This window comes from Anastrepha ludens, chromosome 3 (genome assembly GCF_028408465.1).
Source record: "Anastrepha ludens isolate Willacy chromosome 3, idAnaLude1.1, whole genome shotgun sequence".
Lineage (NCBI taxonomy): Eukaryota > Metazoa > Arthropoda > Insecta > Diptera > Tephritidae > Anastrepha > Anastrepha ludens.
The window spans coordinates 100,538,236-100,560,958 of NC_071499.1; the positions used below are offsets into that span (position 1 = coordinate 100,538,236).

A 22,723-nucleotide genomic window follows, 5' to 3' on the forward strand; every position below is an offset into this window, starting at 1 on the left:
GGAAAGCCTGGCAGCGAAATCCGCGAGGAGGTTAGTGGCTGCTGGAGTATTCACCAGCAGAACCCTCGGTCGCAGCTCAATAGGAAAGTGGAGCTCAGGTTGCACAGACTACATGACTCCGTACTTTATTTGGGAGAGAAGATTTCGCACTACAATTGAAGAGGAGGGATGGCAAAAAGGCATGAAGCCTGGCCATAGGACTTTTCACATCTTTACAGACGGCTCTAAAACTTCAGATGGATTGGGAGCGGGAATTTACTGCTCAAAACTAGGGATAAGGCAGCCTATCAAGCTGCAATATTTTCCAAGCGGAAATTTTTGCTGTGGGGAAAGCCGCGGAGCTAGCCTACACTACAACAAGAAAGAACTCAACAATTAATATATACGTGGGCAGTCAAGCAGCAATAAAAGCAATAAGCTCATATTGTATTAAGACCAAAAATGTTCGACGGAGCAAGGAGGCCATAGAAAAGCTAGCCGCAAACAGTAGGCTGCATATCTACTGGGTACCTGGTTACAAAGGCATTATCGAGAACGAAATAGTAGATGAGATAGCAAAAGGTGCTGTTAGACTACCTTTTGAGCAAGAGAACGACATGCCAAAACCGCTAAATACAACACACAATGAAATGGACGACTACATGAAAAGGCGGGTGGAAGCTAGGTGGACTAATCTGACCACATGCAAAACAGCAAACGTTCTACACATAACTAACGACAAAAAACTGACTCAATTTGTACTTACGCTCTCGCGAAAGGACTCCAGAACTATCATAAGTATGCTAACAGTTCATAATCTATTGGCTGCACATGCGTACAAGATAGGGATGGCTAATACTGACAAATGCAGAAAATGCATAGAGGATGTTGAGAAAACTTTAAAACACCTTCTGTGCGTTTGTCCGACATTTTAAAAAACGCGTTTAAAATGCCTGGTAGCCCCATTGTTTGAGGGTCTGGAGGACGTCTTAAAAGCGCATCTCCCAGCGCTGCTTAGATTCGCCAAAAGCGCTGACATCCTACATGATGTCTACTTTCGGTATTCATAGAGGTCGATCTCCGTCTGGTATCGCTAGGGACCAAAAGGTATAAGCGTCTTATCTTCTATACCTTTTTGTTTATCTGTGGTGAGTAATGACAGAAGTCTCTTGCCTCTCTATCATTTGTATATTGTTTTCTGGTGGAATTTTTAATATATAGATTAGGTGTGTGCCTCCCATGAAATTACGTGTTATGGGCGCAAAGGTATAATAACTGTTGCACATAAATCTTCCTATGTGTTAAAAGTTGGTTGCATGTAGTGCAAAACGGAGGAAGCAGGTATTGATGTGTTGTTATTGTTTGGCTCATGCTAATGTTTTTACCTCGCTTACGCTTATTGAACATTCATATGAGGCTTGGTTATGATCGTCTCTTGTACTGGAGTAATGATACCGCTGACATTTTATTATACACTGAAGGAAATTATTAGTACACGGTGGCCTTTTGTATCGAAAATCTGATTTCTCTATTTATATATGTATTTTTAATTGCGTTCTCTGGTTTCAGGCCTCTCATCAGGCATATAAAAGTACTCAGGAACTCAAGCCATGTAAAAATCCACCATTAGTAAATCAAAATGGCTCAAAGGGATTAAAATGGCAAGCTTCTAATTTGAATATATTATTAATAATGTTATTGAATGCAACCCAACCGACAAGAGCGACGGAATCCGCGTGACGTACGGATCATTTTTGTTTTGGTGCTGGACCATGAAAGGCAAAAGTTTGTCAAGGTCTCGACCAAAAAATATTCAACTACAGAACAGAAATTCCTCAGCTGAAATGGTTCATAAAGTTTGTAATTGGTTTTGCATGATTTCAAAGAGAGAGAGAGGGAATATTAAAGACAACTTCTGCCATAAGCAATGGGATACAAGTCGATCTTAACATATAAGCAGTTTAGTCATAAATATTATTTCAATCGTTTTTCTACGAATAGGAAGTTTGATACGCTTTAGATGACTATTGCATGAAGAAAAATCATATAGCGAGACCCATCAAAAAAATTTTAACACATTACAACACCTAAGTCAACAAAGTTATATGTATTTTTGTTCCAGCCTGCAATAGCGTATTTTATGAGAAGTCGGCTAAACAGTTCTTCTTGAGACACACATAATTTTGCCTTTCTTAAGATTTAATGGCATATCATTTGTATTACACCAACTAAAGATAGTATTCAGTTCGTATTAAACATTTTTCTTCAATCGTGCGTATTGTTTAAAAAACTTTTCTTCATCGCCATATCATAGAAAAAGAAAACATCCAACGGAGGAGACCAAGTTGAAAACTGAGAAGATAGAGTTTATAAATAAGCAATGAGTGGATGCTTTATCAACTACATCAGAAAACAATATATATTATTGTATATCAGTGGAAGCATTTTCTCTAAACCTGAGATGGAAGTTGTGAATTCAGGAATAGCAATACCAATAGTTATTTTGTCTTTACAAAACCTATGTTGGGAATGGAAAATTGATGGAGAGATTGAAAAGGTCATTTGATAGCAAAGGGAGTCTTATGAAGTCCTCCTAGTCCCACTTCACGAAAAATCTGACCCCAGCCACACATCAGCATGGATTTCGCTGAGTGCACAGTACCACCAGCACTCACTGCCATAAACACCCAGGTAAACTCAACGTAGGCTCAACCAAATCCGTCCCTGCGAGAGGACTCCTGAACTTAAAGAGGGCTTTCGCCACAGTCAGCTCCTACACGCCACTAGATGATATTTTACAGTCGACATTCCCGCCAGGACTAAAGAAGTGATCCGCGAATTATTTGAGTGGTCGGCATTCGTCAGCCATTTTCCGAGATCAAAACTCAAAGCAGAGGAGAATAAAGCAACGTGATCTACACCGAAAGGACTTTCACCCTTGCTTTTCAACTTCTACTACATCTCGAAGCTCCCATGAGTTGATGAGTTAGACGAAGACGATCGGTGACTACGCCGCACTGGCAGGGTTTAGTAAATTGCTACAACAGCAACATCAGCAACAAATTAATTGTTGTTGGTTCTTTTGTGTAAAATTTTCGAGCTGGAAGTCCTCATAAACCATAAATAAAGCAAACCGTTAATAGTGATATTGTGAATGTACATATTATACTACTACTACAATTACACTGTGGAACAAATTCAGGTTAGCAAAAATTAGGTCCATTCTGAGAGTGGCGGGTGAAAATAGAGGCGAAATTAGAAGACCCGTATCGCGCCGTTTTTTTATGTTAGTTCGAATTTTTTTTTAATCGGCCTTCGAAGTTCGAAATCGGAGCAAAATTGTTTATATGGTTTTTTGGCTATAACTCGTCGACTAATTGATATTTTTTCAATCTGTAAAAGCCAAATTATTGCTAGAGACTTGTGCAACAATTACAATTTTTGAAAAAATTGATTTCGAAAATTTTTGTGGTACTTATGAAACAATATACTGAAAATCAGCATTTGACTGCAAACTTCGAAAGCCGATTAAAAAAAAATTCGAACTAACATAAACAAACGGCGCGATACGGGTCTTCTAATTTCGCCTCTATTTTCACCCGCCACTCTCAGAATGGACCTAATTTTTGCTAACCTGAATTTGTTCCACAGTGTTATTCAATATAATTTTACATATTATGTACATGATATTTATACGAGTATCTCGTTGCATAGTGTGGCAAGATAGCAATGGAAGTTTTTTAATGTTGTGTTCCAGCAGTTGTCAAAGCTACAAATGGCATGCAGCTATCAAAACATCCAGTGAGGATTGCATTTTATCTCGCATCGCTTCATCGAAAACACGGAGATTTCGGTCACAACATCACCTTCTCGGACGAAGCCCATTTATAGCTGAGTGGTCATGTCAACAATCATAATTTCCATTATTGGAGCAAACCTAATCAACAAGTGTTCGACTTTTTGCTGCGGTCTGTGTTATATCTTTCGAAATGAGAAAAGAGATTCTATCGCCGTTAATGGTACTCAGCATAGAGCGATGTTAAGTGACTTTCTGTGGTCAGAGCTCGACCGCAAGGATATATTCGTGCTGTGGAAAAATACAACACACGGAACAACAGCCCGCAGTAGATACAAATGATTAAATTTTATTATGACGAGTTCAGATAACACACACATAAACTATCCACCAATATCATGTGATTTGATCTTGTTAAACTTTTCTTGCGGAGTTTTCTCAAGTCTCAGGTCTATATTAATAAGCCAAAATCGAAGCATGCCCTCAAAATAAACCAGGCTTGGACCCTCAAACCAGAATCATCAGAAATTGCACTTCTCGTAGCCGTGCCACCGAGCCAAAACAAAACATGGGCCTTTCAAATAAGAAAACCCTAAATGCACACATATTGTCATACATCTATAAATAGCGCCAAGCTATTCTACCCGTGCAGCCAATGGCCGCTTTAGGTTCACTTCTTGTTGGCTGCTGACTATTTTGACAGACATTTCTTAAACAAACTGAAACTGACAGCTCGATTCGGGCCAAAAAATTATGGATAGCCGCACTGTGTTCCACAATGCATATAATAAAGTATATACCAAGATGTATATTTATATTATTCTATAAGTGTATGTATGTGCATACGTGAAAGAAAATATACAAGCAAATAAATACACACTTTCACATGAAACTATATTTAAGAATTCTCATATGGTCCATAAGTTTGAAAATAGTTTAACCAACAGTTTCGAAGTGTTGCCAGAACTTCTACTATCTTTCATTATTAAAACATGATGGTTTTAAAAGGGATGAAGCATTGCATTAAAACTTAATTAGTTAAACTTAATGCACGTACTTATATACTAATTGGTGTTGGTGGGGGCTTTGCATGCTTAGCACGAAAAGTTATCAACGGATTATTTCACGTTCACTACATATTTGGAAAAACATTTTAAGACCATGGGTACGTCGGCAGAAGATGCAAAGTTCATGCAACATGAGACCATCTTTTGTTTTTTGATTCGTGCTGTGACCGCTGAAGACAAATATTCCACACCAAACTCTTCTGACTTTGGGGCTCAGCGCGCTTACGCTTTAAATGATAAATTGGTTCAAGGCTTTGAAAAGCCAGAAAATTTGAAACTCTTCTCAGGCATTACAGACGTCTTGTCACGACAGTCGCACAAATGCAAGTTCTGATGTAGATGCTTATGACACTGTTGTAATTGGTAAATCGCTCTATACTTTCGAAATATTTTCCAAAAAAAATCAGAACCCTAAACGAACAAAAACGGGTTTATTCATTTCGAACTCATATTTTCGAAATAATTTTTTTTTTTTTTCAAATAATAAAGCAAAACATCAAAACACAATTCTTTCGATTCAATAGTATAATTTTCCAATGAGTCGTCATCCGGACAGTCCTTTAGGATGTCAGCACAAACTTTTAGTTGACTCATGGCATACGTCCAAAAAATGATTTCCGTGATTTGTGCTCCGGACATAAAATTATCTCGAGAACACCAATTGGTAATTTATTCGAAGAGCTTTGTGTGTAACTCGCAGTCGGTAGGGTTCGGGATCGAAACTCAGTGCGGGCATGATACTCTTAGGGTTGAAACAGGTTTTTTTTTAAAGCGGTCACCCCTTGGTATGCAATGGCAAACCTCCGAAGGTATTTCTGCCATGAAAAAGCTCTCCATAAAACTATCTGCCGTTCGAACGCGGCATAAAACTATAGGTCCTGCATTTGTGAAAAAGCTTCAAGACACACACCACAAATTCGAAGAAAAGTTCTCTCAAACATCTAACGCCAATTATATAGGGTGGGCCATGTAGAATTTGCTTTTTGAATCGGCTATAAAAAAAACTAATCAATATTTTTTTAAACTTTTTTTTTTATTTTGAAGATTGAAAATTGTCATTTATGAATGAAAAATAATATCGTTCAAATGACTGCCACGACTGGCTTTACAGTAGGCCATTCGATCAACCCAATTTTTAAGCACATTTTCGATTGTTTGGGCTCCAATTTCATGAATGGCAACTTCGATTTCGTGTTTTAAAGCATCAATCGTCTCTGGATGGTTCGCATAGCATTTGTCCTTAACGGCTCCACTCAAAAAATAGTCCAACGGGCTTAAATCACAGCTCCGAGGCGGCCAATTGATATCGGAATTTCACTGATTTTTTGGTTTTCAAAAACGGTAGCCAAAAGTTCGAGTGTAACTTTGGCAGTGTGACATTTTTTGAAAAAAAGTGACGTAGCCACTGATGTGAAAATGAGCTTCATCAGAAAAGAAGAAGAAGACTCACCACTTTGGAAATAGGTTTTCAATATTTCCCAATTTTGTTCAAGTGTATAGCGTCCCATTTCGTAATTGTCAAACCTTTACGTAAATTATGAACACATTTGACATGTCATTTGTGTTACCATTCTCAAAAAAATAGGTGATTCAAAAAGCAAACGCTATATGACCCACCCTGTATACATTTTTATATCTAAGACTTGGGCTGAAAAGTCTCGAGCGTAACACATAGATGGCACTAGTTCTAATGTGTTTACCTTCAGTTAGTACTTACCTTAAAAAGACAGCTGGTAAAATTTAATTATATTCTATTTTTTGGTTCATGAGTTATTGTGCTAAAAGTGGCGCTACCTTTATTATTTCCGAAATGGATCAAAAAGAATTTTGTATTTTAATTTTACACCACTTATGGAAGGAAAAAATACAGTTTAAACGAAGCGGGACTCCGCTCCATTAGAAACAACAATACATCATGGATTGCTGACTTCAAACGTGGCCGTAGAGACACCGATGGTGCACAACGCATTGGACGTCCAAATAAAGCGGTAAAACCAGAAAACATAAAAAAAATGACAAAATCGTTTGAAATGATCGAAAAGTGAGGTTGCGTGAGTTAGCTGAAATAGTAAAGATATCAAAAGAACGTGTTGGTTTTATTTTGCATGAGCATTTGACTATGAGAAAGCTCTGTTCAAAGAAGGTGTCGCCGTTTTGGTTCCCAGGGACTACTGGCTGTTCGCAGACCTAAAAAAATGCTTGTCAAATTGTTCTACAAAAGTGGTATTGAAATATTAGAACAGCGCTGGATTAATTGCATTGTTTTTGGTGGAAATTACAATACATTGATGAATAAAGCTAATTTTGAATAAAAAAACGTGTTTTCTTTGTTAGGCTTGGGTCCTTTTAGCCCATTTGTTATATGGTTAGATTTTGCAGAGCTGTAAAATTTAGTAAAACCTAGTGGATATATTTTTCTTATTATTTTCGTATCAAATTTTATAGCTTCGCTTTTGTGTGTAAAGCTGGCCTCAAACAGGGCGCAATTCCCAGCGATTTGTGCCTAGTACGTAGCACATACACTGTACACAAATCCATAAACCATAATTTCCTTGCGATCGTCGTACTGTTAACATGCGAAACAAAACAGCGGATGAGGACATGTGCATTAAGAAAAAAAAACCGAGAAAAGAAAAAAACAAGTTTGGATTAAAGAATTGTCGCTAAATAGGAGCAATCGTTCTCATATTATGTTGTTAGGAAATATGGAAATGAGTGCTTCAGAGGAGTATACAATATTTTTTTTTAAACTTCTCATTTTTCTGCTTACTCTTATCTCGACGACGGTCAGTAAAAAAATGAGAAAGTCCACAAACTAGCAACAAATCCCAGGTAAATGAAAATTTTCAATTACTTGGGATTTGTGCCCGCGCCTCGCCGTACGAAATGGATTTTCTCGGAATTGCAACAAATCGCTGGGAATTGTACCCTGTTTGTTTAATACAAGTAGTGTTGTTTACGAATAATTCGTGCGATTATTTTTCACAATTTTCGACTTGGATGAATTAAAATCACTATACAGCACCATTCGAGCATCCTAAAAAACCTGTTATAATGAATTTTATCATAGACAGTGTTCGCCCATCGACGAATTCCTGGAATCTCGTCAAAAATCAGTTGAGTGCCAGAAAATATTGATGATGTGTACGAGTGATTAGACAGGAATGTCATGTCACATAACACGAGATTAAGACATCCTTAGGCACTAATACGAGTACAACGAGCATTAGTTAGATTTTGCATGGCCACCTTGTGAAAAAAGGTTCAAACAAATACGAGTGTGTACTGATCCCCATGGAGAATATTTTGAAAAACAATAAAATCGTTTTCAATTGAATATTTTCCATTTTTTTTATAAAATTATGACTGATTGACTGAAATGATTAGTAAATTTATTTATTTGATTACTTAATTTTATTTTCTTCCATTTCTTCCAATCTTAAGATTGATCAAGAGTTTTTTGCTGAATAATAGCAAATTGCCAATTTTTGATATTAGGTCTGCTCATGAAGCAAATAGTTTTAACAATTGTCACAAATTATCACGTTTTGGTGTGCATGTACCCAAAGTAGGAGAAAGTGAGAGAGCAAAATGGCATTTCATTTTTACAGAATAAAATTTTTCTTGTAAGAATTTGCAAGTAAGAAAAATAGCTGATCGCAAAATAAAATAAATAATAATAGTAATAAACACGAATTAAAATTTGCGAATTGCAACTGCTAATGGAATGTTCTTCATTTGACAGCGATGAAGAAATGGAACAAATTATTGTGGACAAAATGAAATGATTCCCAAGCTCGGTATTTTGCATTTTATTCGCTTTATTTTTTTTTTAATTTAACACGAGGTATCTCAATAGAAAAAAGCCAACAATTAAATCAGCTGTTCGTAAAACTTGCAAATTGCAACTGGTTTTGCATTCATGTACTTTTTTTTATATTTTTCTCTTTGAGAGAGAATTCTCGGAAATTAAGTTACAGGCAAGTTATTACATAATTTTTAAATGAACAGACCTATTGTCTTCATGCTTTTTTTAAAAAGTCGAGTCAAGAAGGATTTGCTCTCGAAGGGATTTGAATTTGTGTTGACAGCATGATATACAATTTAATACATGTTTATAAATACTATTTTCATGTTACACACTTTTATTTTCTTATAATAACAGACAAGCTGTTTCATATAAAATTGTCTTTTTTTTATGGCTTATTTTATGTGGACATTTCGTATGCCGGTAGGTCATGTAAAAAGGCGATGAAACATAGTGGGCAGCGTAGCAGGATGGATGAACTTATTTTTAAATATTTATTTACATATTGTACCCTATTACCATATCTCAGTCAATCAAAAAATTCTTACTGACTAAACGAGTGCAAATATGATACATAAATTATAAATAATTCACAGGTGCCATTATAAATTGAACTAAATTTAAAATTATATTTTTTAAAACCACTCCAAGAAGTGATACATCAAAATCCACAATATAGCTAAGTTCATTCATCCAACATAGAAGAATACAAATAAAAAAAGTCAGTATGCGACAAATTTCTTAGCGGAATATTGAGAGGAATTCTCAAAGGAATATCAGAGAAATCAACCACCTCAGTGAAAACGTTAAAGATAATAATTTACTCCTATCCTAAAGTTTTTTTTTTTGCCTCCTTTATTAATTACACCTGTCATATGACACTAAGTAATTCTTTCTACAGCTTGGATTTAGTAACATTAATCATTATCAATATTACGTTTTGGTTAAGTTTTTGTGTGAGCTTACAAGTGTATGTGCATAGCTTTAAATTATTCTAGTTATCAGCTGAGTTGGGGTTGGTCGTTTGAGCCGCCTGGAGTTTGCCCTTTCTGTTGATGGAAGTTGTCGCATGTCAGTATTTGTATGGATCCTTAAACGGACAATATGATTTGTGCAGCGTTTGCGGATGATTTCTGCTACTGTATCGGTGTTGAGGTCGCGATGAATATCTTTGATGGGGCATACGAAGGTGCATTGGCTATAGTTCTGAGTATTTTTGATTGTAGTCGTTGAATAATGTTAATGTTACTTTTACTTGCAGATCCCCAGATTTCTATGCCGTATTTGCAGCATGAGGAGACGAATGGTGATAGCGGGGATAGCAAGCGAACGGCACTGTACGGTCTTATGAAGCCTAGTTGAAATGATGGAGGATGGCAAAAGGCGCTCAATTCATCACCCTATGGGAGATGCTATAGAGAGCATCAAAGCTTTATATGAGCTGGCAGCCATTGAACAGAGAGATAAGCAAGAAATAGCAGCGGTTCGCAAACATCCCCAAGGTTATGTTGAAAACAGTCACCGACGTAAACGCAGTCCCCTGTCAGCTGTTACGATCAAACTAATGAGAGCCCCTTCCGTATCGTAGATTTTATTGCAGGATCTTGGAAAATACCGTAGAATCCTGTCAGGTGATTGCTCTCTCAAAGACTGCGATCAAATGGATCCAAAGCGAGCATCGACGTTACAAGTCCTTTGTGCAGCAAAGGGTAGCAGAGATTTTGGCCGCCACAAGCACTAAGCGCGAGGTTTATGCTGAGTAGTTTCAATCCATTGAGAAGGGTAATGGAATTGCTCGTAATAGCACCGCTGATACAACTTTCGCCGTACGTGAACGAAGAGGGCATTCTTTGTGTGAAGGGACCCATCGACACTGCCAGCTGGCTTTCAATTAGCACGCGACGCCCCATTATTTTGCCGCCTGGACATGCATGCCTGGGTGCCTCGTCTAAGAAACCTATTGCACAGCGTGGCCGAGTGCCGAGTGAACAAGGCAACACCAGTAGCTAGATTAATGGGTCCGCTTCCTATAGATAGGCTCACTCCATACGTGCCGCCGTTTAACTACACGGGACTCGATTAATTTGGCCCAGTAACCGTTACAGTCAGGCGCAGCACTGAAAAGAGATGGGTAACGCTTTTAAAATGTTTGACTGTGCGAGCTGTGCACCTGGAGTTGGCTCGTGATTTAAGCACTGATTCATGCATTATTACTATACGCAATTTCATAAACCAAAGTGGTGTGCCCATACGTATCAAATCTGACAATGGAAGGGATTTCGTGGGTACCGATCGAGAGGCAAAGCGATTCGCCGAAGTCTTTGATTGCGTTCGTCTACAAAATGAATTATCGCAGAAGGGTGTCGAATGGGTGTTCAACTCGCCATTTAATCCAGCACAAGGTGGTGCCTGAGAGAGAATGGTGCAGTGCGTCAAGCGTGTGGTCCGTTATACTTTGAAAAAAGTGAACAGTTTCTTTATTGAAGCAGAAAACGTCAATTCTCTGCCGCTGATCCATTTGCCGATCAACGCGGATGATGAAAATCCGCATAATGATTACCTACTGGGGTCGAAAAATCCTGCTATTATAGACAACGACCTAGAGAAAACTTGTGTTCTGCGCCAGCGGTGGCGTATTGCTCGTCAGTTGAAGGACCATTTCTGGAGAAGGGGGATAAGGGAATACCTCATCACGTTGACTCGCCGAGTGAAGTGGTGCCAACGGACGAATCCGTTGCAGGAAGGGTACCTAGTATTCATACGTGATCCTAATGCTCCCCATAGGGAATGTTGTCGTGACAAGGTTGAGCGAGTGGACCCCGGGGCTGATGGTGAAGTGCAGCATGCGGACATACGAACCTCAAGTGGCGTGAAACGACGTGCAGTTTCGAAGCTGTCCGTGTTAGACGTTGATGGTGGTGAATCAGGCTGATTCACGGTCAGCCAGGATGGTGAAAGAACCCATCGCGGTGAGTATTCATTAATTATTTATACTTGCAATATTTTTTGTACTTGTTAATTTAAATTTAAAAATAAACGGAACCAAGCAAAGTTGAAAGGATTGGATCTTGTTAAATTGGCGCCACTGGATCGGCGACAGGTTTATTAAACAATGAAAAATTGCACCTGATAACCCGGATGTGTGTAAAAATATGTAAGCAAAAATATCAATGGCAACATTGTGTAGACACAACCAAACATAAACAATTGTAATAGAGGCGAAGGGCGAAACATCCTGTGCGGAAATATTAAAGTCGGTAAAATCCGACCCCAAACTCGGAGAACTTGGCAAATTAGTTTCAAAAATAAGGCGAAAGCAAAAGGGTGCAATACTCATCCAGCTATCAAATCCAGGTGAACAAACCAAGGAATTCACCTCAATAATAGGTAGTGCACTAGGAGAGCGAGTAGCAGTACGTAATCTGACACAAAAAAAGGTTCTCGAGTGTAAAGATATTGTCGAGATTACTACCAAAGAAGAAATCATTCATGCAATCTGCCAGCAATTCGACATCGGTGCAACAGCCATAGAGCTAGTGAACATGCGAAAGTTGCGCGATAGAACACAGACAGCAGTGTTAAGCCTAACGGAAGCGGAGGCGAATAAAATTCTCACTACCGGACAAGCTAGAGTGAGTTTGATAAATAGCCGGATCCGTGAACAATTTAAGCTAGCAAGGTGCTTTAAATGCCTGCAGTTTGGCCACATTTGGCGAGACTGCAAAAACAAAGAGGAGCGCTCAAGGCAGTGCAGAAAATGCGGCCAGGAAGGTCACATCGCAAAGGAATGCAGCAAGGATCCAGTATGCATGCTCCGCAAAGACAACTTTCAGCAAGTTGCGGGAAGCGGTAAATGCCCGGTCTTCAGGAGAGCTATAAGTGATCGACGAAGATGACGCTTAAGCCACTGTGAGGCAGCGCAGGGCATGCTTAACCAGATGGCAATAGAACAGAAAGCAGATGTAGTTTTAATATGTGACCCATTTAGGGTTAAAAAAAGATGCTAGCTGGTACTGTAGCAAAGACATGGAAACTGCTATTTGGATGCGCCAGCATTAATGATCAAGTGGAGGGCTTCGTAAGAGCTAAGGGGAACAACATGTATGTGTATAGCTGCTATGCTCCGCCTAAATGGACGCTTGAGCGCTTCGAGACGTTACTAGACGATCTGACGCGGGACATTGAAGGGAGATCGCCAGTAGTAATTGGGGGGGTTTTCAACACTTGGGCTACCAAGAGTAGTAGTAAACTTATCAATGCCAGAGGACGTAGCTTGCTAGAATCCATCACAAAATGAACATTAGCATTACAAATAATGGCTGCGCGCCTACATACCGTACAGCCTAGTAAGCCATTTATTGCTGCGGAATTCACAATGAGGAATTCATTCGCAAAAAGCAATTAAAACAAGTAATGGAGAACTTTCAGCAGCTGTGCAACGATGCGGATATAAACCCATGGGGTACAGCATACAAAATGGTCTTAAAGAAACTGGTGGGATAACGAGCCCCATCAGTCGAATGCCAAATCATGCTTAATCGAATTGTAGAGACGCTATTTTCTCACAGACTGAGCGTGGAGCAGATAGAAGCTGAGGAATTTGTAAACACCCAGCAAATCATATCGGTATCAAAGAAAATGGAGGGCCCGGATGGCATACCAAATGTAGCCCTTAAAGCGGCTATCCGCTTGGGTCCAGAAATATTTGTTGCAGTACTGCAGAAATGCTTGAACGAAATTGCTACGACTTGTGTTGTTACCAAAAGGGAAAAGAGCAGTCGATGATCCGCCCTCTTACCGGCCGATTTGCCTACTGGACACAACAAGCAAAATACTGGAACGTCTTATCAGTAATAGACTAGAGGAAAAGGGAGTTTTAGTACCAGTTGATGCAACTAATGCGGTTGCCAGCACGACTATTAAGGCTATAGCAGAAAGGAGGTGGCGTTGGAAAACCAAAAAATACTGTGCGGTAACCACACTGGACGTGAGAAACGCCTTTAATTGGTCGCACATCTTGGATAGCCTTCATCCCGCCGTATCTTTTCAGGATAATCAAATGTTACTTCTCTGATAGGGAACTTAGATGTGAAAGCAGGGCTAGAGCAAAAGTTTGTAATTACTGCTGGTGTACCATAGGGATCAGTCTTAGGCCCTATTTTATGGAATATCATGTACGACAAGGTCCTTCGCTAACCAGTACCCAGAGAAGTAAAAATAACATACAAGAAGTAGAACACATAACAAACGAAGCTATAGAACAGGTGAAAGAATGGTTGGAACAAGCGGGCAAGAAACTGGCAGAATACGAAAATCAGAGTGGGAGAACAAACTATGTATTCTCAAACCGCGCTGAGGTACTTAGATGTCATGATCGACTGTCGACTAAATTTTAAGGCGCATATTGACTACCTGATAGAGAAAACGGCGAGCATCCAAGCGGCACTATCAAGGATCCTACCTAACATAGGTGGCGAAAACCAGGCGAAAACTGCTGGCGAACGTAGCTAATTGAGTCTTACTGTATGCAGCCCTAGTCTGGGCAAATGCGGTGAAGCTGAAGGGAAACATACGAAAGTTACTCTCTGTATATAGGCTAAGTGCTCTAAGGACATGTTGCGGCTACAGAACTATATCGGACGATGCGGCGTTTGTCATAGCTGGTATGATACCAGCGGATATACTCGCAAGCGAAATGAAGCGAGTATACAACAGATGTGCTGATAATACCGAAAAGAACCGAAAGGAATAAAAAGCGGTGAGAGAAGCGGAAAGACTTGTCTCATTGATTGGACACCTTCAATAAAGGGCAATGAACTAAGCTGAGCTAAGACCATGGCTCAATCGTAATTTTGGTGATACAACCTATCACATGACACAGTTCCTTTCTGGGCGCGGAGGCTTTAGGAAATACCTTTATAGGTTTGGGCACAACGATAACCGTTACTGCCCTGTATGCATCAACATTGAGGAAGATGCGGAATATGTCAGTCTCTTACGTCCGCGGTTCACGGCAGGAAGTAGACTTCCAAATGCAACCGACATAGTTGGCTACATGATGGAATCGGAAGCTGGGAGGAAGTAGCTGCATATGTTAGAAGAATTCAAAGGGAGCTAAGATATATTGAGCAGGCTAGAGAACACAATAGATAAAATTTACGAAGCCATATAGTTAACCAGTCCTGCGAAGTAAAACGTTGAAGCAGAACCGCAGGGAGAGTGGTGGGCTACTGACTGGGCGTGGTCCCGAATGAGGTGAATCGTGCCTGCCGTCTTTGTGACGGTATCTATGAAGATTCCCCCTTCGATAATTAAAAAAAAACAACGAATTATGATATTTGCTTTCACGACAAGAACATCTGTTACTTTTTTGTTTATATGCGGCAATACTTTCATTGTAGCACCACGTTTTTTAACATGTCATGCCAGTCAAATGCGTTACCGCAGCGGACGCAAGGGTCCCATTGTGACAGCACTGTAATCCCAAAATTAGCTGCATACTCCAGTCACGACCTTGCAAAAGCAATGTATAGGATTTCTAAAGTATTTAGATCTGAAAAGTCAGAACTATTACAGCAAACAAATCCTAACGTTGAGTAGGAATTGAATGCAATAAAAATATTTTGGCTACTAAACGCGAGCTTTGAATGAAGAAAAGTGCCCAAAACTTTGAACTGAACTACTGATTATTCTACTACTACTATAGTATCTGATTAGTTCTGTGGAATAAACCATGTGATATCATTTATTGAAATTCAAACCAAAGCAGTTTCCCTCACACCAAGACATTATCCTGTTAAGGTCTCATTAAAGGGAAATGGAATCCTCAGAATTTTTTATAACAGAATATGCTTTGAGGACATCTGAGTACCTAAGAAATTTCACGAATAAGAAACAAGAACCTGTATCATTAATGAAAATAACAAAAAGAAAGGAGTCCAAGCATACTACCTTGAGGGAATGCATTATCATTATTGTTCCGGGTGGTCCCGGGTTAGTTGTCCACCGTGAGCATGACACATCAAATGATATAAATATTATCTACTTGTAATAACGGTTGCCAAAGCAAACCTCTTCTTCTTAATTGGCGCGATAACCGCTTACGCGATTTTGGCCGGGATTAACAAAGCGCGCCAGTCGTTTCTTTCTCGTGCTAACCGGCGCCAATTGGACACACCAAGTGAAGCCAAGTCCTTCTCCACCTGATCTTTCCAACGCAGAGGAGGCCTTCCTCTTCCTCTGCTACCACCAGCTGGTACCGCATCGAATACTTTCAAAGCCGGAGCGTTTGTATCCATTCGGACGACATGACCCAGCCAACGAAGCCGCTGGATCTTTATTCGCTGCGCTATGTCTATGTCGTCGTAAAGCTCATACAGCTCATCGTTCCATCGTCTACGATATTCGCCGTTGCCAACGTGCAAAGGTCCAAAAATCTTACGCAGAATCTTTCTCTCGAACACTCCAAGCGTCGCTTCATCGGATGTTGTCATCGTCCAAGCTTCTGCGCCATACGTTAGGACGGGCATGATGAGAGTCTTGTAGAGTGTTAGTTTTGTTCGTCGAGAGAGGACTTTACTGCTCAATTGCCTACTTAGTCCAAAGTAGCACTTGTTGGCAAGAGAGATTCTACGTTGGATTTCAAGGCTGACATTGTTATCGGTGTTAATGCTGGTTCCTAAATACACGAAGTCTTTTACAACCTCAAAATTATAACTGTCAACAGTGACGTGGGTGCCGATACGCGAGTGCGCCGACTGTTTGTTTGAAGACAGGAGGTACTTCGTTTTGTCCTCGTTCACCACCAAACCCATTCGCTTTGCCTCTTTATCCAGTTTGGAGAAGGCAGAACTAACAGCGCGGTTGTTAAGGCCGATGATGTCAATATCATCGGCATACGCCAACAATTGTACGCTCTTATAAAAAATTGTGCCTGATCGATTAAGTTCTGCGGCTCGTACGATGCTCTCCAACATCAGGTTAAAGAAGTCACACGACAGCGAGTCACCCTGTCTGAAACCTCGTTTGGTATCAAACGGCTCGGAGAGGTCCTTCCCAATTCTGACGGCGCTGCTGGTGTTGAGCAACGTCATCTTACATAGCCGTATTAGTTTTGTGGGGATACCCAATTCAGACATAGCGGCATACAGGTAACTCCTTTCCGTACTGTCGAATGCAGCTTTGAAGTCGACGAAAAGATGGTGTGTGTCGATTCTCCTTTCATGGGTATTTTCCAAGATTTGGCGTATTGTGAATATTTGGTCGATGGTATACTTTCCAGGTCTGAAGCCACACTGATAAGGTCCAATCAGTTGGTTGACGGTGGGCTTCAGCCTTTCACACAATACGCTCGCTAGAACCTTATAGGCGATATTTAGAAGACTAATCCCGCGATAATTGGCACAAATTGCAGGATCGCCCTTCTTATGGATTGGGCAGAGCACACTTAAATTCCAATCGGCAGGCATGCTTTCATCCGACCATATTCTGCATAGGAGCTGATGCATGCACCTTACCAGCTCCTCGCCGCCATGTTTGAATAGCTCAGCCGGCAGTCCGTCGGCGCCCGCGGCTTTGTTGTTCTTTAGCCGTGATATTGCTATTCTCACCTCGTCATGGTCGGGTAACGGAACGACAATTCCGTCGTCAACGATTGGGGTATCGGGATCTTCACATTCTCTATGACATGCGCAGCTGTCACTGTTTAATAGGTTCGAGAAGTGTTCCCTCCATAATTTAAGATTGCTCTGCACGTCAGTCACCAGATCGCCGTCTTTGTTCTTACAGGAAAACGCCCCGGTCTTAAAACCTTCTGTAAGCCGCCGAACTTTCTGGTAGAATTTTCGGGCGTTGTTCCTATTGGCCAGCATCTCAAGCTCCTCGCACTCACGTATTTCGGCCTCTCGTTTCTTCTGTCGGATAATACGTCTCTCGTCCTTTTTGAGCTCTCTGTAGCGATCCCACATGGCTCGCGTTGCGCCCGATCGCAGCGTGGCTCTATAGGCGGCATCTTTTCTTTCCGCGGCAGCATGACATTCCTCGTTGTACCAATTGTTTTTTCGGGCTCGCCGGAATCCGATTTCTTCTGCGGCGGCGGTACGTAGGGAACGAGAAATGTTGGTCCATTGCTCGCGCATGCCGGTGTGTTGGGCAGTGCTCTCCGAGAGCAGGAGTGAGAGTCGAGTGGCGAATCTTCTGGCTGTCTGTTGTGATTGCAGCTTTTCGATGTCGAACATTCTTTGCGTAGGTAGATGTACGTTTTTTGCTGCACAGAGGCGTGTGCGCAGTTTGGCTGCAACAAGGTAATGATCCGAGTCGATGTTGGGTCCTCGGATCGTACGTACATCTAATACACTAGAAGCGTGTCTTCCATCTATCACAACATGATCGATCTGGTTTCGCGTTTTTCGATCAGGAGACAGCCAGGTAGCTTGGTGTATCTTTTTATGCTGGAATCTGGTGCTGCAGACTACCATGTTTCGGGCCCCGGCGAAGTCGGTCAGCCTCTGTCCGTTACCGGATGTTTCGTTGTGTAGGCTGAATTTTCCGACTGTGGGACCAAAAATTCCCTCCTTGCCCACCCTGGCGTTGAAGTCGCCAAGCACGATTTTTATGTCGTGGCGGGGGCAGCGCTCATAGGAACGTTCCAAGCGCTCATAGAAAGAATCCTTGGTCGCATCGTCCATCGTGGGGGGTTTTAAGTGGCGGGTCCCAAACCCAGCGCACAACCAGCTATGCTGGGATGCTTCGCCTTCTCACGTTAGCTCACTCCCGAACGGGTGTTCGGAAGCTAACCAGAGGATACGTGGGCTAATCCCGGCCGTTGTGAGCTGCTTGAACCATATGTAGAAGAATCGTCCTGGCCACTCCCAAGTGAATGGCGATCAGTAACTTTCCCCACTTGCGTGGACTTCTACACATGGAACCATCCTCCATGGAACCATCCACGCCTGGGTGTAATTTCGCCACAAAAACAGCTTCTCACAAAGCCCGATAACGGCATAGAACTTTTAGGTGCTTAAATTTGTGAGACATATGTATATAGGACTCGGCCAATTAGCTAACGACACTTCTTTGCCATCCATGCGTCAACTATAGCATATGTCAACTATAGTAACTATGATATAAGTACTTATATATACTTTTAGTTATGGCGACATCATTTATTGTTTTATGATTGTCAAAGCTTTAAGGTAAATGTATTTGAATGAAGTGTAGCTGCAGCTAGTAGTAAAACAATATACACACATACATACATACATATGTATTTGAAAATAGGATTACACAACATTAGTTGACAATTCAAGATATAGTACAACTGTTCTTAACCTAAATAAATAATTATACCATTCTACCCTAGTCTACTTGAATATTTATAAATATTGATGGCATTTTCGGAAGCTATGTACTACGATTACAACCTTCGAAATTTCAACAAAAATCGTTAATTTTGGTTTGCATGCTACAAGGCCTATGACACTCGCATTGTCAACATGCCAGCTATTAAATGTCACCTGCAGCAGTTCATGATTTGTGATCAACTAGGTAAACCGCAAAAACAAGCGAAGACTGGCACGAATGTACCTACCCATATGTACCTACATACATACTCGTATATGTTTGTATGTTTACATTGTGTTATGACCGTAACAGAATGTTTATACATACATACACAAAAAACATGTCAACACACGAAAGCATATGTACATATTTCTTCATTTTCCATGTGCCTTGTTTGAGGAAAGTGAAAAGAGGAGTGCCTTAGGGGTTGAGTGAAAGAAAAATTAACTGCAGCCGAGTTAAAGAAGTCAGTAAGGGTACATTTGCACCTTTGTGCGCATATATGCGAGTGCATATCCAATATGTCCTTGTGTATATACATACATATGTATGTACATATATAACTAGGGACGTGCATGGAAATAACAAAACTTGTTATAAATAATTTCAAATAAAATAAATATTTAGACTTTGATACATCTTCATAAAATATTCCTATACATTTGGATTTATATTTAGTACGTATGCACATGTGTGTCCCCTGCAGAGAATACCTGAACGTATGAGGTAAATGTCTAATTTTTTAGTACAGCTGAAGCTATTTATCCAAATGCGAAGCAGTGTGTAGATTTTTCTAGACGAAATCGTATTAATCCAAATTAAATATTTTCTATTTTCTGATACACATATTTTGCCGGATATTTCCATTGCAGTAATAATCTTTTATCTCATGTTTTCTTCAACCATTTATTTTACAATCTCCTAAAGCTTATGGAAAATTATTATACGTCAGTCCACCAAACGAAAATGTTTGATTATCTGATAAATTGACCATTGAGTCATTTACCAATAAAGCTTAATACATGGAAATTAGACCTAATTTATCAAATCAGCGACTACTTCCGAAACAGCGAAATGGGTTACACCAGAGGGATGACTGAAAGTAAAATATACCAAATTCTTGCATGAAAGTGAGAGTGAACTCGAACAAGTGACGTTTCGAAATTTTAGAGAGAAAGCACCAGTGCGAAGCCGGCCATACTCCCTGCAGGGAAAGTACATGCAATACTACATATAGTATACGCGTACAAACATATGTTTGCATTGTAGACAAATTTGATGTGATGTCGACGAACGGTGCTCGTCTATCGTTGCAGGAATATCGTAAATTCTACACGGATAGCCATACATACATATGTACATACATACGTAAATCCTACATACAAACATATGTTCGTGTATGTATGTGATTGCTGTAAAATTGAGCACTAAATATAGCCGCAATTGAGTTACGTATGTACGTACATACGTCATATATGTGCGCATTCAAATATGTACATGCATTTATGTGTTTATAAGTACGTACTTACATACTTACACATGTATATAAGAAAGCACAATTACTTTTATATATATGAGTAGATATGTGCATACGTATGTATGTAAGTACATGGTGTATGTACATAGACATATGTATTTATATGCAGGTTTCGTGTTTTTTAATTGCATTTACATATATGTATATAGAGCGGCCCTATGTGAGTGTTTTGCACATGCCTATGCATTACCGTATGCACTGCACTCGTGTCACCATTATTTCAATTTAATCGATTAGCCGCAAGGATTCGTTTTCGAATCAGAGCTATGTTATCATTTACGAAAAGCATACATATGTATGTATCTATGTGAGTATTTATTAAAAAGTTGTTATCAAAGTCTCTCAAAGAATTACCTTTATTTTCACAATTTCAGGTGCTTTCGAACAACTCCAACAACAAAGCTGCAGATTTCAAAGTAGTACGCCATTGTGATTCTAATGAATAAGTATAAGTGCGGCAATAATCATGTACTGCATGTATTTCCAAGTATACATGCATATGTACATGTATATATGTATGAAGATATGTATGGAAAAGTATGCAGCGTTCGCCCCTATCACCATAGGTCAGTACAGTTGAAATATTTGAATTCACTTAGCTCACACTACGCACTGCAAATACAATATGTAAAAAGTATGCTGCATACGCACATAGGGACATAAAAAAATGTTTTTATATCTATAACAGCAAGCACACACATTTCCCCCACCTCCCTTAACTCTTTACTTTTTTCTTGTACCGCTTTATCGCAATATCATTAACACGTATTGGCACCGATATTTTTCACTGATATATACTTGTAATATTTAGATTGCATTTCTTAAATTTTTTTCAGTGTATTTGGGAGGCGTGGAAACACTAGGGCACTAAAATAGGGTGTCGGAACGTACGCGTCGCTGTTCTCTTGTTCTCCACAGCTTATCTTTGCGATGTTTCCGTTTGTGTTGTTTGTGCGATACTGAAAATTCGAAATTTTCACACCGTCGTTGTTGTTTGTTGCATGAAAGTTCGTAACTTTCCTCGTTCGTTTGCGCAGCTACTCGGTGGTACTGCTTGTGTTTGTGCAGCCACGATTCGACTCGGCTGCCGTCGTATGTTCACTTCTTCATTCTATCAAACTACAATACATATTCTACAAACTTTATTTATTGAGTTGCTTTTATTTATGCCACTCTATATGTATATGTGTGTATATATATTTAAATATATGTATGCATCCATGTAGTTGCAGGCTTATATATGTATATGTATAGATGCATTTGCGCGTACACCCTTCTTGGGTGTTTGGCCGAGCTCCTCCTCCTATTTGTGGTGTGTGACTTGATGTTGTCCCACAAATGGAGGGGGGCAGACTCCGAACGGCAGATATTTTTATGAGACGTTTTTTCATGGCAGAAATACACTCGGAGGTTTGCCATTGCCTGCCGAGGGTCGACCGCTATTAGAAAAATGTTTTTCTCAATTTTGTTGTTTCACCGAGATTCGAACCTACGTTCTCTCTGTAAATTCCGAATGGTAGTCACGCACCAACCCATTCGGCTACGGCGGCCGCCCAGTGACAGGCTGGCCGGATATAAATCCGTGTCGTTTCGGTAACGTATGTAGAAACGACTGTCGTGAAAACATGGGTGCACCTGTCGATTCGCTCCTCTCCACACCGGCATTTCTAATCCTCATTCATTCAAATCACAGCAGTAGTTTTTAGTGCGAGATATTTTAACCGAGCATTCAACTTTATTGATAGTTAATTTGCATATACATACATATGTATGTGAGCATAGCCTAAAACTTAATTTTCTCTATACTGATTAGCACTGGCCACTCGAATTCATTTGAATACTCATACGCCCCGCATGACTCGCTCTTAACGACAAATACTTTCACATGTACGATGCGCCTTTCGCTTTGGCACAAGTTTCATGACTCGCAACTATTTTCGATTTTAAAAATATAAATATTTACAAGACGTATGTAAATATACAATGCGTGCATATTTATGGTACATGTACAATGCACTGGACACGATAAATACATTTACATGCTCATGTGCATACATACATATTTAAACGTTTGCTTACAAGTTCCTGTGTGCTTACATATGTATGTCTACGTCATAGTTTGCGGGTGCCAACAAATTCACATTTAACGTACCAGGCGCTTAGTGGCATTGCATTATTTAAATTGTTACAGTTTT

At 40.0% G+C, this 22,723-nt stretch overlaps 1 protein-coding gene across 7 annotated transcripts in view; it reads right to left on the bottom strand.

Moving 5' to 3' along the window:
* LOC128858609 (small conductance calcium-activated potassium channel protein) overlaps positions 1-21,479 on the bottom strand; it is a 174,457-nt gene extending 152,978 nt beyond the window's left edge. For 6 of the 7 annotated variants that reach the window (XM_054095020.1, XM_054095019.1, XM_054095017.1 and 3 more), the window contains exon 1: positions 20,883-21,470. The gene's annotated coding sequence lies outside the window, so the exon portion shown is untranslated. Of the gene's footprint in view, positions 1-20,882 lie in introns of all 7 variants that reach the window. The other variant, XM_054095015.1, reaches the window with a different exon arrangement.
* Between the last annotated feature and the right edge of the window lie 1,244 nt (positions 21,480-22,723).